This window comes from Spinacia oleracea, chromosome 4 (genome assembly GCF_020520425.1).
Source record: "Spinacia oleracea cultivar Varoflay chromosome 4, BTI_SOV_V1, whole genome shotgun sequence".
In the NCBI taxonomy this organism is placed as follows: Eukaryota; Viridiplantae; Streptophyta; class Magnoliopsida; order Caryophyllales; family Amaranthaceae; genus Spinacia; species Spinacia oleracea.
This window is the reverse complement of record NC_079490.1, coordinates 129,326,441-129,342,442: the sequence shown is the minus strand read 5'-3', so window position 1 is coordinate 129,342,442 and position 16,002 is coordinate 129,326,441. Positions and strand designations below refer to the sequence as shown.

The 16,002-nt window shown below is 37.7% G+C and overlaps 1 long non-coding RNA gene across 1 annotated transcript; it reads left to right on the top strand.

Annotated features, from left to right (window-relative positions):
* Positions 1–2,899: 2,899 nt before the first annotated feature.
* Positions 2,900–6,129, top strand: LOC130471274 (uncharacterized). The gene is made up of 3 exons (XR_008931959.1): positions 2,900–3,029; positions 3,293–3,404; positions 5,871–6,129. It is a non-coding gene; the product is annotated as an uncharacterized lncRNA (long non-coding RNA).
* The last annotated feature ends 9,873 nt before the right edge of the window (positions 6,130–16,002 follow it).

Below are 16,002 nucleotides of genomic sequence, written 5' to 3'. Positions count from 1 at the left end.
TGACTTATATGGAGTCTTTTCGACAGCTTTAGACGGAACTCTATTTAGTGTGAGTGCAACTGTGTTTAGTGCATGTCCCCAAAATTCTATTGGAAGTTCGGCCTGACCCATCATTGATCGAACCATGTCTAGAAAGGTCCCGTTCCTCCTTTCTGACACACCGTTCCATTGAGGTGTTCCGGGAGGAGTCAATTCTGACAAGATTCCACATTCTTTCAGATGGTCATCAAATTTATGGCTCAGATATTCACCGCCTCTATCAGACCGCAATGCTTAAATCTTCTTGCCTAATTGATTCTCTACTTCACTCTGAAATTCCTTGAATTTGTCAAAGGATTCAGACTTATGCTTAATTAGGTAGACATAACCATATCTACTGAAGTCATCGGTGAAAGTGATAAAGTAGCTGAAACCACCTCTGGCATTTGAACTCATTGGTCCACATACATCTGTATGGATTAAACCTAATAGTTCAGTTTCTCTTTCTCCAACTTTAGAGAAAGGTTGCTTTGTCGTTTTGCCAAGTAAGCATGATTCGCACTTACCAAAATCCTCTAAGTCAAATGGTTTTAGAATTCCTACACTAGTAGAAAAAACCCCTGTTGCAGCCCCCTTGTTGCAGCGTACATGTATTAATACGCTTCAACAACTAGTCGGTCAACGCGGGTCAAACCATTTAAATGGTTGTTGCAGCGTACAATTTAATTGTTCCCTGCAAAAGTGTTTGTTGCGGCGTACATTTTAAAAGCCCCCTGCAATAGCCCGTTTTTATCGCAGCGTACATTTAAAAGCCCCCTGCAATAACCCGGATAAAAAAAATTCGCTGCAATATTGGTTGAATACTACGGAGTAATTCTGAACCAATTAAGCATCTCAAAATTTCAGCTCTCGCGCTCAACTCCCTTCTTCTTCCCCTTAGCTTTCCCTGCGTCGCCCCCCTCAAAAAAAAAACCATTCCTGCGTCATCAATCTAGCTTCCTCGTCGAGTCGTCGGTGGTTCTGGCCTCCTCGCCAGTCGCCGGTGGGTCTCTTTTCTCGCCTCCTCTGCAGGTGCCGTTTTGTTCAATTCATTTTTTGAGTTATGTGCTTCGTTTTAGGTTTTGTTCAATTTGTTTGTTCAATTCCTTTTAGGGTTTGTTCTATTCGATTGTTCAATTCGTTTTTAGGGTTCAATTCGTTTGTTCCATTCGTTTTTAGGGTTTGTTCAATTCGTTTGTTCAATTCGTTTTTAGGGTTTGTTCAATTCGTTTGTTCAATTCGTTTTTAGGGTTTGTTCATAGATAAAGATGGGGCGGTGTTGGAATTAGAGAATGGTGGTGGTGGTGGTGGCGGTCGTGGTGGGGTGGAGCAGGGGAGGTGGGTTGACTGTTAATAATTGCATTGTACGTACTATTGAAATGTGATTTTTCAAGGGCTACTTTGAGAGAAGTTGTGGTCTTTGAAATGTGATTCCTTTTTCTCCTAAAAAAATGTTTTATGTATGCATCATCAAATATTTTCATCCAGGTTTGATAATACGTGCATGAATTTCATTGATATTGTCTAAAAATAATCTTGATATGGATGAAAGGGGAGAGTACTGTTATGCTTTCTCATGTCATGCATTTTTCTCTGAAATGATGCAGCTCTACCTAATTCAAACAGTAGTTACAGTAAGAAATTTATGGGATTCAATTTTTTATGCTCAATTATTGGGAAAATTTTCAGTGAATTTTGAGCATTTATTTTGAGAGTTAAGATTTATCAATGGGATCTTCAATTTCAAGTTGAAATATTTTTCTGGGGTTTTGAAATTTTGTTTCATGAACAAGATTTATAATAACAGTAATTATAACAACAATTTCTGGGTTTTCAAATTTTCAAATTTGTGAGACTTGAGATGTTATTCTACAGAGGTATGCGATTATGCAGATTGGTTTCTTTCCTGTTCTTGCTCTTCAGTTCACAGATTGGTAATTCTTTCTTTCTTCTGAAATTATGATACTTTTAAGTTTAATTTGCTATTATTGTTGTTTTGAATTAGTAGTTTGAAAGTGTTGATTTAATCTTGTTCAAGTTCATCTCATATCGGGAAATGATCTTTTGGGGTTTCCGGGATTTTCTTTTTTGGGGAGTTGGATGGTTTTGCAATAGCTGAAACCATTTTGAATAGTCAATTAATCAAAATTTGGTGCTGCTGGTGGTTTTTTCTTGGTGTTGGGGTCTGTTTATTAGAAAAGAGGGGAATATATTAGGAATTCCATTTATTGATTGGTAGACCGAGGAGCAAAAGGAGGAATCTGGTCGAGGATTGGATTCTCTAGCAAGATGTAGATGGTAGGCTCAGTATGTTGTTGAAATGGATGCGAATACTCAGTATGTTCAGTATGCTGTGGGGTTATTCTTGGGTTATTTTGCGTTTGTGATCATGGTAGAAAACTTACAAGTTAGAGTATCTAGTTTTGATGAATCAGTAGGGATTACTGGATTAGTATCAGCCATATTTGTTTTGGTTCTGAATTTCTTTGCTTTTCCACTCTCTCCCCTTCAGAGTTTTCTTGTATGGAAGCTAGAGCAGTTGTGTTACAAAGTATTTTAGCACTATCAACACCTCTGCCATGGTCTTGATTGGATCGTTGGTCAGATGTCTGCTTGTGACATTGTAGGATTGCATCGATTGCTTCCTTCACCAGATTTATGGCAGCCGACTGATCAAAGACTCGACTTTGATTATCTTCGTCTACCTTAGATTTCTTCAGTTCAGTACTCTGGGTTGAATCTGAAGCATTAATTGTTTGGAATGTGTTTGTGTCATTGTCATCACCTTGTTCCTCGTCTTTGACTTCTTGACTTCTTGCTTTCTAGCTGTTGTTGCTTCATTTGACAGGACATGTTCGTGTATCAGGTTCCACATGTTTGTGTACTTTTTTTTGTCTGAGAGGATAGTGGCCATATTCCCATCAGGCCTGACCTCAGAATTGCAGTTGGAAATGGGGAAGGAAATTCAAAATTTGTCCCAGCTCCTTCATCCTGGACACTAAGTTTTTCAGGTGTGCCAACCTTAGTAAATATTCTTGAACTGTCTTCAGACGATTCCGGAGTTGATTTAGATATTGCAATCTCATTTGTCGGCTGTGGAATTATGTCATCTGGAATTTCATGGCACATATTGAACAATTGATAAGATTAGAATAACAATTATTTGATGGTGCAGTATGTTCATTATCTTTCATAGTTGGTTGTTTGCGTTCCTTACAAACAGAAACTGATTCATAACCACTAAGTTCACTGTTTTATGTCACACGAAATGCAGATAATAATTTTATGGACGAATTGGAGCTAGACACTGCAGAAATCCTTAGAAAAGCCAGAAGAAGGAGAAAACAAAATTGTAAAAGATCATTCCTAACTCAAAGAAAGTGAAGGTATGATCTATCTACTTTCTCACCATCCTTGAAAATTTCACACTGCTCTCTCTGTTTGTGTTCATTGTCATTACAAACTAAAGAGAAATATCATGCTATTCTTCATCATCTTGATGGAATTACTATACAACTTTCATAGTGGATGTGAGCTGCTTTCTGCTGATTGTTAGAAACCAAAAATAGGAAAAGGTTTATTAAGAATTGATAGATCATGAAAGGATTTGACGATTCATGTATCTGGATATAGTAACCTTGTAATGCATTCTAGATCTTGTGTCTGACTACTTATTCAAGTTTCTGAGAACTAGGCACTTCTTTTTGTTAGAAGTTAGAAATGCCGAATTTGTGCTGATAACGCAAATTACCAGCCTGGGACAGATCATAAATCGAATTAAAGAATTCAAATTAGGCACAGACAATCTTGCAGCTAAAAGTTTCTTCCTAAAAATCTAACAGTATTGCAGAACTCAATCATTCTAGATTCTGTAATTGATCATATCAGAGTGGTGGACTTCTTTTAGTTATTCTATCATGGCAATATGACATACAGAAATTTGTTCTCTTCTAGTGTATGTACCTCAATGTTCTTCTATTAACTATACTCGTAAAAGAACAATCTAGCCCCTCAATAAAACCATGAAGTACGCAAGATAGTAAGATATTTTAACAGTCTTATACACTAATATTGATTAGTTTGCATATTTAAGAAACTACTTAACCAATGTCATGAATGCTGCCCTGTTGCTAATATTGCGCGGACAAATACAGTACAAATAGGAGCCTGCAGTTAAGAAGTTCCTGTTAGTAAGGATGAGGTCAAATTTTTAACTACTCTTAACTGCAGGGGTGCTTTTCGTTTGGGGTTACATTGAGGGTGTGCTTTTTGTAGTTAAGATTGGTTCGGTTCATGTGAGTGTGCGACATTCGGATGAAGATTCATTCTGTTCTGTTTGGGTCAGTTTTAGTTAGCTTATATTTTGGTTAATAGTCATGATCATTTTCAGGTTTGGACTTTTTCAATTTGGTTAAAAATAGAGTCATGTAATTCCGGATTGAGTCAGGTAATTTAGCTTGGGTAATATAATGGGGGTTAGTTTTTCCCGTCTGTTGTGATTTCTCACTTCTTTTCCTAAGCATGAAGCATTTTAGGCTAAAATGACATTTTCGCTCCCAACTTTGAACTAAAGAACCTAATGACTCATTTTATACTTATTACATGTTTAATATGCATAGTTTTAACTTTCTAAGACTCATTCCAATCTATTTATGCACATTTAAGGCTCATTGGGTCTTTGTAGGTTTTATTTAGGCTAAAATGACATTTTCGCTCCCAAATTTGAGCAACAGAACCTAAGGATTCATTTTTTAAACCTTTTACATGATTAATATGCTTAACTTTAAGTTTTCAAGACTCATTCCAATCTACTTATACACATTTAATGCTCATTGGGTCGTTATAGGTCATATTTATGCTAAAATAACCTTTTCGCACCCAACTTTGAACTAAATAACCTAAGAACTATTTTATACTTATTACATGTTTAATACGCATAGTTTTAACTATCTAAAACTCATTCCAATCTATGTATGCACATTTAAGGCTCATTGGGTCGTTATAGGTCATATTTAGGCTAAAATAACATTTTCGCTCCCAACTTTGAACTAAAGAACCTAAGGACTCATTTTAAACCTTTTACATGATTAATATACTTAGTTTTAAGTTTTCAAGACTCATTCCAATCTATTTATGTACATTTAAGGCTCATTGGGTCGTTTTAGGTCATATTTAGGCTAAAATGACATTTTTGCTCCCAATTATGAACTAAAGAACCTAAGAACTCATTTTGTAGTTATTACATATTTAATATGCATATTTTTAACTTTCTAAGCCTCATTCCAATCTATTTATGTACATTTAAGGCTCATTGGGTCGTTATAGGTTTTATTTATGCTAAAATGACATTTTCGCTCCCAAAGTTGAGCTACAGAACCTAAGAATTCATTTTAAACCTTTTAAATGATTAATATACTTAGCTTTAAGTTTCCAAGACTCGTTCCAATCTATTTATGCACATTTAAGGTTCATTGGGTCGTTATAGGTCTTATTTAGGCTGGATTGACATTTTCGCTCCCAACTTTGAACTAAAGAACCTAATGACTCATTTTATACTTATTACATGTTTAATATGCATAGTTTTAACTTTCTAAGACTTATTCCAATCTATTTACGCACATTTAAGGCTTATTGGGTCGTTATAGGTTTTATTTAGGCTAAAATGACATTTTCGCTCCCAACTTTGAGCTACATAACCTAAGAATTCATTTTATACCTTTTACATGATTAATATGCTTAGCTTTAAGTTTCCAAGACTATTAGGACATTGTCATTAGTTGCTTGAATGTTAAAATGTGATATTTAATTTGCATTTAATCTAATGCTTAGTTGAAATTTCTGTTTTTGTAAAGGTCTACACTCCGAGGAATGCGCCTATACTAGTGAGGAAATTGATGTGGTTCGTGAGCAATGGGCTAAGTTTTTTACCCGCAAGTATTTACTATTGGCTTGAGCGCGCTTGATCGAGGTGGTTTAGTTGTTATAGAACAATCGTTTACATTAAAATGTATGCGTACATTGAAATTGGAACGTATATTTGAATGTAGTACGTGCACTTTGGTTTTGGGATATATATATATATGTATACAAAACACCAGTTATTATTTTTTATATTTGTTCTACAGGTTGTGATATTTTATTTATTGTTGTTGACATGTTCCTATATTTGGTGCAAGACACCCTAGGTATAGATAAATAAAACTAAAATTTTCCCGCCAAAAGCACAGCTTTGTTGCAGGGGGCATATACTTGTTCGCTGCAACATGTGTGTAAAATTAGGCAAAAATCAAGACTTGTTGCAGCGTACAAAATGATGTACGCTGCAACAGACTGGTTTGTTGCAGCGAACAACAATTTGTACGCTGCAACAAACCAGTCTGTTGCAGCGTACATCATTTTGTACGCTGCAACAAGTCTTGATTTTTGCCTAATTTTACACACTTGTTGTAGCGTACATATATATGTACGGTGCAACAAATCACTTTTTGCAGCGTACATTATACGCTGCAACAAGTTCAGACTTGTTGCAGGCCCCCCAGTTGCAGCATACGATGTACGCTGCAACAAGGGTCTAAAAGCCCGCTGCAACAAGGGTTTTTTCTACTAGTGCTACCTTTTGAAGTCTTTCTATGCGCTTCATGTTAATATGGCCTAATCGACAATGCCATAGATAGGTGAGATCTGAATCATTCTTTTTGGCCTTTTTGGTATTTATGTCATAAACTTGTTTGTCGTGATCTAGTAAATAAAGTCCATTGACTAATATAGCAGATCCATAAAACATCTCTTTAAAATAAAACGAGAAACTATTGTCTTTTATTAAAAAGGAAAATCCCTTAGCATCTAAGCAAGAAACAAAAATGATGTTTTTAGTAAGACTTGGAACATGGAAACATTCTTCCAGTTCCAAAACTAGCCTAGAGGGAAACGATAAATAACAAGTTCCTACAGCTAATGCAGCAATCCTTGCTCCATTTCCCACTCGTAGGTCGACTCCACCCTTGCTTAATCTTCTACTTCTTCTTAGTCCCTGTGAATTGGAGCATAAGTGTGAGCCACAACCTGTATCTAATACCCAAGAAGTTGAATTTGCAAGTGTACAGTCTATAACGAAAATACCTGAAGATGGAACGATTGTTCCGTTCTTCTGATCTTCCTTATATTTTGGACATTCTCTCTTGTAATGGCCAATTCCATCATAATAAAGACAACTTGATGTGGACTTGTGTTGCTTTGTCTTCTTTCTGGGATTTGATTCAGCATTGCCCTTGGACTTTCCACCTTTCTTGAAGGGTCTCCCTTTAGCCTTGAGTAAATCCTTGGCTTCACGGTCGAGTATTATTTCAGTCTTTTTGACCAGACGAACAAACTCTTCAACTGTTTCTTCTCTTGGTTCACTCATGTATAGTTGCTTAAAGTGACCAAACCCATTGTGGAGTGAATTGAGCAAGATTTAGACTGCCATCCTTTCGCTTATTGGTGTTCCTAGTAGACTTAAGCGTTCAAATAATGAAAGCATAAAGTTCACATGAAACCTTAGTGGAACACCAACCCTTGTTTAGTGCGAAGGACCTGAACATGTGTTTCTTGGACTTCCATCCTAAAACATCTGTTATGAGAATCAACCTTCAGGCCTGACATTGACTTGATCAACTCATGCACATTTAGGTCTCTTTCCTCCGTGTTTCCACGACAGATATCCCTCAGATTCTTGATGAGCATAAAAGGATCGTAAGCTACAAACCTCATAGCCCAGTCATCAGGGATGTTGTTCAGCATGAGACTCATAACCTTCTTGAGATTCGCATCCCCGGCGGCATGTCTTTCAGGGTTCATGTCTCTGGAATAGTAGCTTAGCATGGGATTGAACAGTACATACTCAAATCCATTGAGTCTCACTATTTCAACCAGCTTAGCTTCCCATTCAAGAAAATTTGTTAGGTTCAGCTTGATCAAAGCTCAGAACCCATGATGATGTTTGATTGTTGTTTGCCATATTTAAAACTACAATTAAAAAGAATAAACAAGTAAATAACCATTCACAGTTTCTCTTAATAAACTTAAATTCTAGCATTCATGCATAATTCAATATTTATTAAGCATTTTATTCAAGTTATGTGTTCCGGCAGGTGTGAATAAAATGATTCCAAGATCCTTAAATCATTGAAGGATTAAGCACATGACTATGTATTTAGACTCAATTCTAAAATATTTTAGGTAAGCAAATCCTTTGCTAATAGTCTAGAAACTACTTTTGGTTGATTGGTACGTCTAAGAACTTATTAGGTAAACCTATCTCATTTGCCACGATATAAAAGGACTCCTTACTTATATCGCCGAGTTTCACCAAAACTAACATGTACTCATAATTATTTGTGTACCTTACCCCTTTAGGATCAATAAGTAACACCTCGATATGGCGGAAAACTATTACTAAGATTGATGTAAAGGTTATCCAAGTAAGTGTTATTTTGGCATGGCACCTTTTAACTCAATTTTTCAAATTAAGTTTGGAACTTAAGGCTCTTACTATGTTGGTTAGATTTTAAGTAAACTAAAATCCTTAATCATGCAACATAATCAAGCTATAATCTCATGCATAATTAAGACATATTTAAAGCAATAAATAACTTAAAGCATGCATAAGATATATATAAATGTGATCTAGTATGGCCCGATTTCATCTTGAAGCTTCAACTTCAAACTCCGTCTTGAAAATGGATTGGAAACTCCGGCTTGAATTTCACCATGGGAGGCGCCATTTTCTTCAAATAGGATAAGCTATAATTGAAACTAATTACAACTGTTTGATGGTACACAGACCATATTTAAAATTAAAAACTTTGGTTCATTAGACCAATTTTACATTCAAATTAATGGTACGCATACCATATTTTCTATCCTATTTGGGCCATACTAGTCACTTTCCATAACCTGCAAAATAGTACATTTACAATATACCATTCTCCCATTCATTTATCAATGAATGGCCCACATAGCAAGTTAGTAGAACATATTATGCATCACATAAACATTTGCAACAACTAATCAAGGGTTCCAATAATCTACAAATTATTCAATCCTTATTAGTTCTAATCATGTTGTTTTAACCTTAAAGGAATGTAGACCTAATCAAGAGTTTAATGACTAAAAGTTCCCACTAAAACCAAGAAATTTACATGCTTTACAATTTTAAACATAAAATTGTACTTCCTCCATTTCTATATAGTTGCAACATACCCCTCTACACGGTATTTAAGAAAGTGGTACTTGAGTGGGGTCACAACCACTTTAGTCACTTTACTTGCTTCATATTAGGTGTAAAAATGTAACTTTGGGTAAAAAAATGTTTCCATTTTAGGTGTGTTGCAACTATTATGACATTTCCATTTTAGGGAAGTGTTGCAACTGTATAGAAATGGAGGAAGTATTTCCTAGTCCGACCGGAAACTTACAAATTTAATTAAAATTTACAGCTCATATAAATTGTTATTTAAATCCTTTATTTTATTTTCAGTTTATTAAAGTTAATTAATTTAAATTTTATCAAGGTTTTAATTTTAGTAAAATAATTAGTATAAATAAATTTATAATAATTAAATTTATCAAAATTAAATTCCGAGAAAAAATTAAATTACGAAATTAAACTTAATTAAAATCGTTTTCAACCGAAAAATTAAAACGAACCAACGGGCTAAGACAAAGCAACAGTCTTGTGCCCATGCCTCGTCGAAGCCTTGTAGTAGCAGCGCCCATGGGCCGCGTGCACGAGTGCAGCGCCCATGGGCCGCGTGCACGAGTGCAGCGCCCATGGGCCGCGTGCACGAGTGCAGCGCCCATGGGCCGCGTGCACGAGTGCAGCGCCCATGGGCCGCGTGCACGAGTGCAGCGCCCATGGCCTGCCACTGCATTGGTCGTAGCATAAGCGTCGAGCAGGCCACGCAAGGCACGCAGCAAGCATCGCTCGCTGGGACGAGCCAGCGCTCGTTGGGTGAACCAACGCTCGTTGGGTGAACCAGTGCCTGCTGGAGCGTACCAGTGCTCGTTGCTCGCGCGCGCGGCCTGTGTGCTCGTTGCCTTCGTCTCGCCACTCGCTCACATGCACACAGGACACACCGCACAGGAGCGTAGCCCCCCGCGCGCGTGTGCCCGTGCCTTGCTCGCTGCCTAGTACCGCATGGGTGACGAGCTCCCTTGCTCGTCGTTGCATGCCCGCACTATTGCAACACCCCTTAAGGGTAACACTTAGCTTCCATTGCTTCGTGCGTGCAAGATTCGTGAACGATTTTCATAAAAATCAATACTTTTATAATTAAATTTATTGACAAATTAATAGCTCATATTAATTTCATAAATTTAGGCGAAAAATCGAAAATTTATTATTCAAATTTATTTCCGATTATATTCATTTTCATGGATTCAAATCTAGGTCATAAAATTTTAAATTTTTTTTAATTTCAACAAATTTTATGGTGGTTTTTAATCATAGGATCCTAATTAAATTGCTAATTAATTATGAAATTAAAACAAATTCTAAATTATTCGAATTTCAACAAATTAATTACAATTACAAATTAGGTTGTAATTAACAAGATTAGGGTTTAAAATTGTTAAACATATACAGTAGGTCAACCATAGATTCAAGATTTACATACAAGATTCACAAATATTTAATTTAACATCATAAAAATTACAAATTTTGCGTTCGAAAAACTAAAACCTCCGAAAAATCATAGTTAGGCTTCGAATTTGGGATTTCTGGGTTCGGCGACAAATCTATGATTTTTGTCAAAATTTTAAAACGTCGTTTACAATGAAAAATTCACTATAAAATTATAAGATTCCGACCATTATTGACAAAACTGCCGGAAAATCCTGCGAACATATAATCAAATAATCGCACGAATTTACAATTAATTACATACACGAAATTAATCACCCCTTTAATTCATTGCAAATTTATAAAATTTATCCATGTTCACTATAATTGAATATGGAATTAATTAGAGGATACCACTGTTAGGTTATGAAAAATATAAATCATATATTTCATGCGAAAAAACACTAAAGCCAGGAATCCAAATTAATTGCCACATAGTCAATTAGCATAATTTAGGATACATACATGTGATGCGTGCCTTCCCTAGCTGCTCCCGAACCGAACAAGAACAAGTTTAGGACTCCAAATGTCGCCCCTCCGTAGATAGTCCACAGCACGTTCGGATCCGCCTTAGATTCAACCAACTAGGATATTCTCTAAGGTATTATGTTTATTCGAAAGCTTAGTTATATATTTAGGCAATTTATTAAATTCGTACTTGAACTTAAACTATATGATTACTTATTGAATTGTTGTATATAAATTGTGATTATGAACCACGTATTTAGGGTGGAAGTAACGGACTTAGATTTCTACTAGGATTCAAATAACTAAATCAATTAGAATTCTAGTTAAATTAATCCATTAGAATTTAATATTTAATCAAACACAAAAACATTTAATTCGAGTAGAATTAGGAAAACGATATTAAGCAAGCAATCCTAAACGACTTAGGACTCGGTCTTACGTAGCATAATAGCCACGCAGCCCACAAGGGGCGTTGGTGCGCAGCTCGTCCCAAGGCAGGGCGCTGGCAGCACGCAGCCCGTCGTGGGCGCTACTGTTGGGCCTTGCCTTGCTCGCTTGTTGCGCTGGGACTGCTGCTCGCTTTGTGCGCGGGGGCTTCGCTAGGCGCGGGCCTGGCTTCGTGCTGGGCCTTGCGTCTAGCAAACTCGTCCGACGATCGTTTCGTACGTCGCGCTTCCGATTCGTTTCCCGATTTCGGAATTCATTTTCAATAATATTTCTGATTCCGGAATTTATTTCCGATTAGATCGAACAAATATTTAATATTTCCGATTCCGACAATATTTCTTATTCCGGTAATATTTCCGTTTCCGACAATATTTCCGATTCCGGCAATATTTCTATTTCCGATACGTACAATGTTTCCGTTTCCGGTAACATCTACGACTTGGATAATATTTATATTTCCGTTATGATCCATATTTCCATTTCCGGCAATATCATCATTTCTAGAGTATTCATATTTTGCCTTTTGACGATTTCAGCTCCCACTGGAACCGAGATCCGTCGATTCCGAATATTCATAAATAGAGTATTTAATTCACTTAAATACTTGATCCGTTCACGTACTATTTGTGTGACCCTGCGAGTTCAGTCAAGAGTAAGCTGTGGATTAATATTATTAATTCCACTTGAACTGAAGCGGCCTCTAGCTAGGCATTCAGCTCACTTGATCTCACTGAATTATTAATTTGTTTAATAAATTAATACTGAACCGCATTTATTAGACTTAGCATTAAATGCATACTTGGACCAAGGGCATTATTTCCTTCAATACCGCCTTGAAGCTTGGGCGCTCAAAATGGAACCGATAAGAGACATCATAAAGGAAGAATGTAAGGTAGTTATCAACGGGTACGGGATGTATATTGTCCAAACAAAACTCCACCACATTCGTAGCAGATTGAAAGATTGGTGTATCGCATTTAAAAAAGACTCGGGTATACAACGGGATCGCTTCAATAAGGAATTAACATACAACCAGGAGGATCTAGACACCCTTGAACAGGCACCAAAGGACCAAGAGGTAAGGAAAAAAACTGCTAGCGGAGGCTGAACAACAACACTCATACTGGAGGCAGCGTTCTAAATCTCGGTGGAACAACCTTGGAGATCAACCCACCAAGTTCTTCTATAAGGCGGTCAAGGAACGGAAAACCCGAAACAAAATCGTATTCATCCAAGATGAAAACGAGGTCTGGGTACGACGAAGGAAGAAATTCAATGTTTTTTGCAGGTATTTCATGGAACTCTATAAATGCAACGCACCTAGACCACAATTTTCCTCACAAGAGTTAGGGGAGATCCACTCGGGCAGGCTATCCCATGTAACCCCCCTTTTGCCGCGGTAATGTGCGAAACACCTTCGACCATTCTCCAACGAGGACATCAAGATGGCAGCTTTCAGCATGGAAGCTTCTAATCCCCGGGGCCTGATAGAACCCCATATTCTTCCAACACCACTGGAATACAGTGGGGGGAGAAGTCTTTTTTGCTACTAACGGTATTTTTGCAGGTGGTCACATGCTGAAACAGTTGAACCAAACGCACATAGCACTAATCCTCAAAGGCGAGAGACCGGATTTGACGGCGAAATTCAGACCCATCGGCCTCTGCAACACCCTATATAAGATTATCTCGAAATGCATGGTCATGCGGCTGAAGAACATTATGAAGGAAATTGTTGGTGACTGTCATAAGGAAAAATCGTCATGTGCTTCCCTTCAAGTGCGGCTCATTTAGTAAATTGGCAGCACTTGAGAACATGAAAAATAAAAGAAAAAATACATTTTCACAAGTGCGGGCTATTTTAAAAAATTGGCAGCACTTAAACTCAAATACGGGCTTTAAACTCAAGTGCGGGCTCATTTTACAAAAGCCGCACATAAGATTTCTAAAATATTGCAAAAAAAAAAAAAAAAATCTAAAATCAAAGCCTTCATTTTCTCTCTCCCCGATTCTTCTCCCTCTTTCTCTTCAGCTTCGTTTTCTCTCTCCTCTGTCGTCGCCGTTGCTTCTTCACCGTCGGAGATCGATCTCCCCCACCGTCGTTGATCTCTACCCTCTTCCAGATCAGACTAATTCAGGTTTGTTCATCGAAATTTTTTTCTGGTTATTTTTGGCGATTTTTCTCTTCTATCATCCGCCCTAATCAATTTCTTTACTCCAATTTCATGGACATTGGAGGACCTCTCATTTTTCGTTAATTATCCATTTTTATGCAAATCTAGGGTTGATGAACTACTTGTTTGTGTTGGAAATCCTAGTGAGAAAACAAAAGAAAATGAGTGGGAAAATGTGGGAATATGAAAAGTCCCACATGGGAAAAACACAAACCATATTCAATGTTTATATTTGGGGGTTTGAGGGAAACATTTGTTTAAGAAAGCATGTGAGTGGCATGGGTGGTCACAACACACACACGCGCGCGCGCGCCGGGCCGGGCTCGGGCTCGGGCGAGGGTCGTGGGCCGTGGGCCGTGGGCCGTGGGCCTTGGTACTTGGTACTTGGTACTTGGTACTTGGTACTTGGTACTTGGTACTTGGTACTTGGTACTTGGTACTTGGTACTTGGTACTTGGTACTTGGTACTTGGTACTTGGTACTTGGTACTTGGTACTTGGTACTTGGTACTTGGTCAAGGGCGGTTTGATTAAGTCAGAAGACTTAATCAACCCACTAACTTTGGAAACTGCTCCATTAATCACGTCATTACTCCCCACTAGCCGTTTTATGACTGTTGCAGTTCCCCATTACTCCCGTAACTTCTCCACTAGCCGGTTTTTGCTGTTACAGCTTCCCAAAAGCTTCACTATACTTGGTCAAGGGCGGTTTGATTAAGTCAGAAGACTTAATCAACCCACTAACTTTGGAAACTGCTCCATTAATCACGTCATTACTCCCCACTAGCCGTTTTATGACTGTTGCAGTTCCCCATTACTCCCGTAACTTCTCCACTAGCCGGTTTTTGCTGTTATAGCTTCCCAAAAGCTTCACTATAAATTCATCGTTCATTTCCACAAAAATATACAGAAACTTACAATCACATCTCTCTCTCAAATTCCTCTCTTTCTGGGCAAATATTCTGGTCTCCAATCGGGGATTGTGAGTGCACATAATTCTTGGTGTCGTGTAAACCCTGGAGGGCAACCGCAAGCGTTCTACTGCATCGGAGGTAGCGCGGAATTGTCTTTTAGAGCAGTGGTCCGGCCACGGCACGACAATTGTTTCAGTTCGTATTACGCAATATCCAGTTAAGTCGTTCCAATTACTTATTTAGCTAACAATCTAAAAGACAATTTTTCTGTTATGGCTATGAATATGTCGAAATTTCTTATTCCTGATATGTCGAAATTGGAACCTCTTGATGGGAAAAACTATAAACGTTGGGCTGTTAGGATGAGATTTTATTTGGAGCAAATTGATGTTGCGTATGTTATTTCTGATGTTGTGAAACCTGTTAATGATGATGAATTGCATGATTTTGAGGTTAAGTTTGCTAAAGATGATAGAACCTGTAAGGGAATGCTATTGCATCATATGTCGAATGTTTTGCTTGACATTTACATGGGCTATAATCATGCTAGGGATATTTGGGATGGTTTAGAGAAAAAGTATGGAACTGATGATGCCGGTACGAAACGTTATTGTGTTAGTAAATGGTTAGGTTTTCAAGTTGAAGATGATAAACCTATTATTGATCAGATTCATGCATATGAGAATATCTGTATTGCTATGGCTGCCGAGGGTTTGAGTATATGTGATATAACTCTTGCTATTGTTTTAATTGAGAAACTGCCACCCTCATGGAAAGACTTTAGAAACCAGTTAATGCATAAGAAGAAAGACCTTACCCTAGAGGAACTCGTAGGTCACCTAAAAATTGAGGAGGAGAACCGTATTAAGGATAAGGGTCAATTTGTATTTTCTGGGTCTGCTAAAGCTAATCTGGTTGAACCTAGGGGCAATTTCTATTCTGATAAGTTTAAGGGGAAGGGCAGTCAGTTCAAGCCTCAAGGGAAAATTCAGAAGTATAAGTTTAAGGGTAACTGTTTTGAATGTGGGAAGGCTGGTCACAAGTCCAGGGATTGCAGGGTCAAGAAGAAGCCAGATCAGAATCAAGCTCACCTTGTTGAAGCAGTTGCTGATCCTAACAATTTCATTGCTGTTGTTTCAGAAGCTAATCTGGCAGGTGATGTTGCTGAGTGGATAGTTGATACAGGAGCAACCAGGCACATTTGCACCAACAAAGAAATGTTCACTTCCTACGAGAAGACTGATGGTGAAAATGTATTCATGGGTAACTCTGCTTCTGCAACTGTTCAAGGCAAAGGGAAGATCGTTCTCACTCTCACTTCT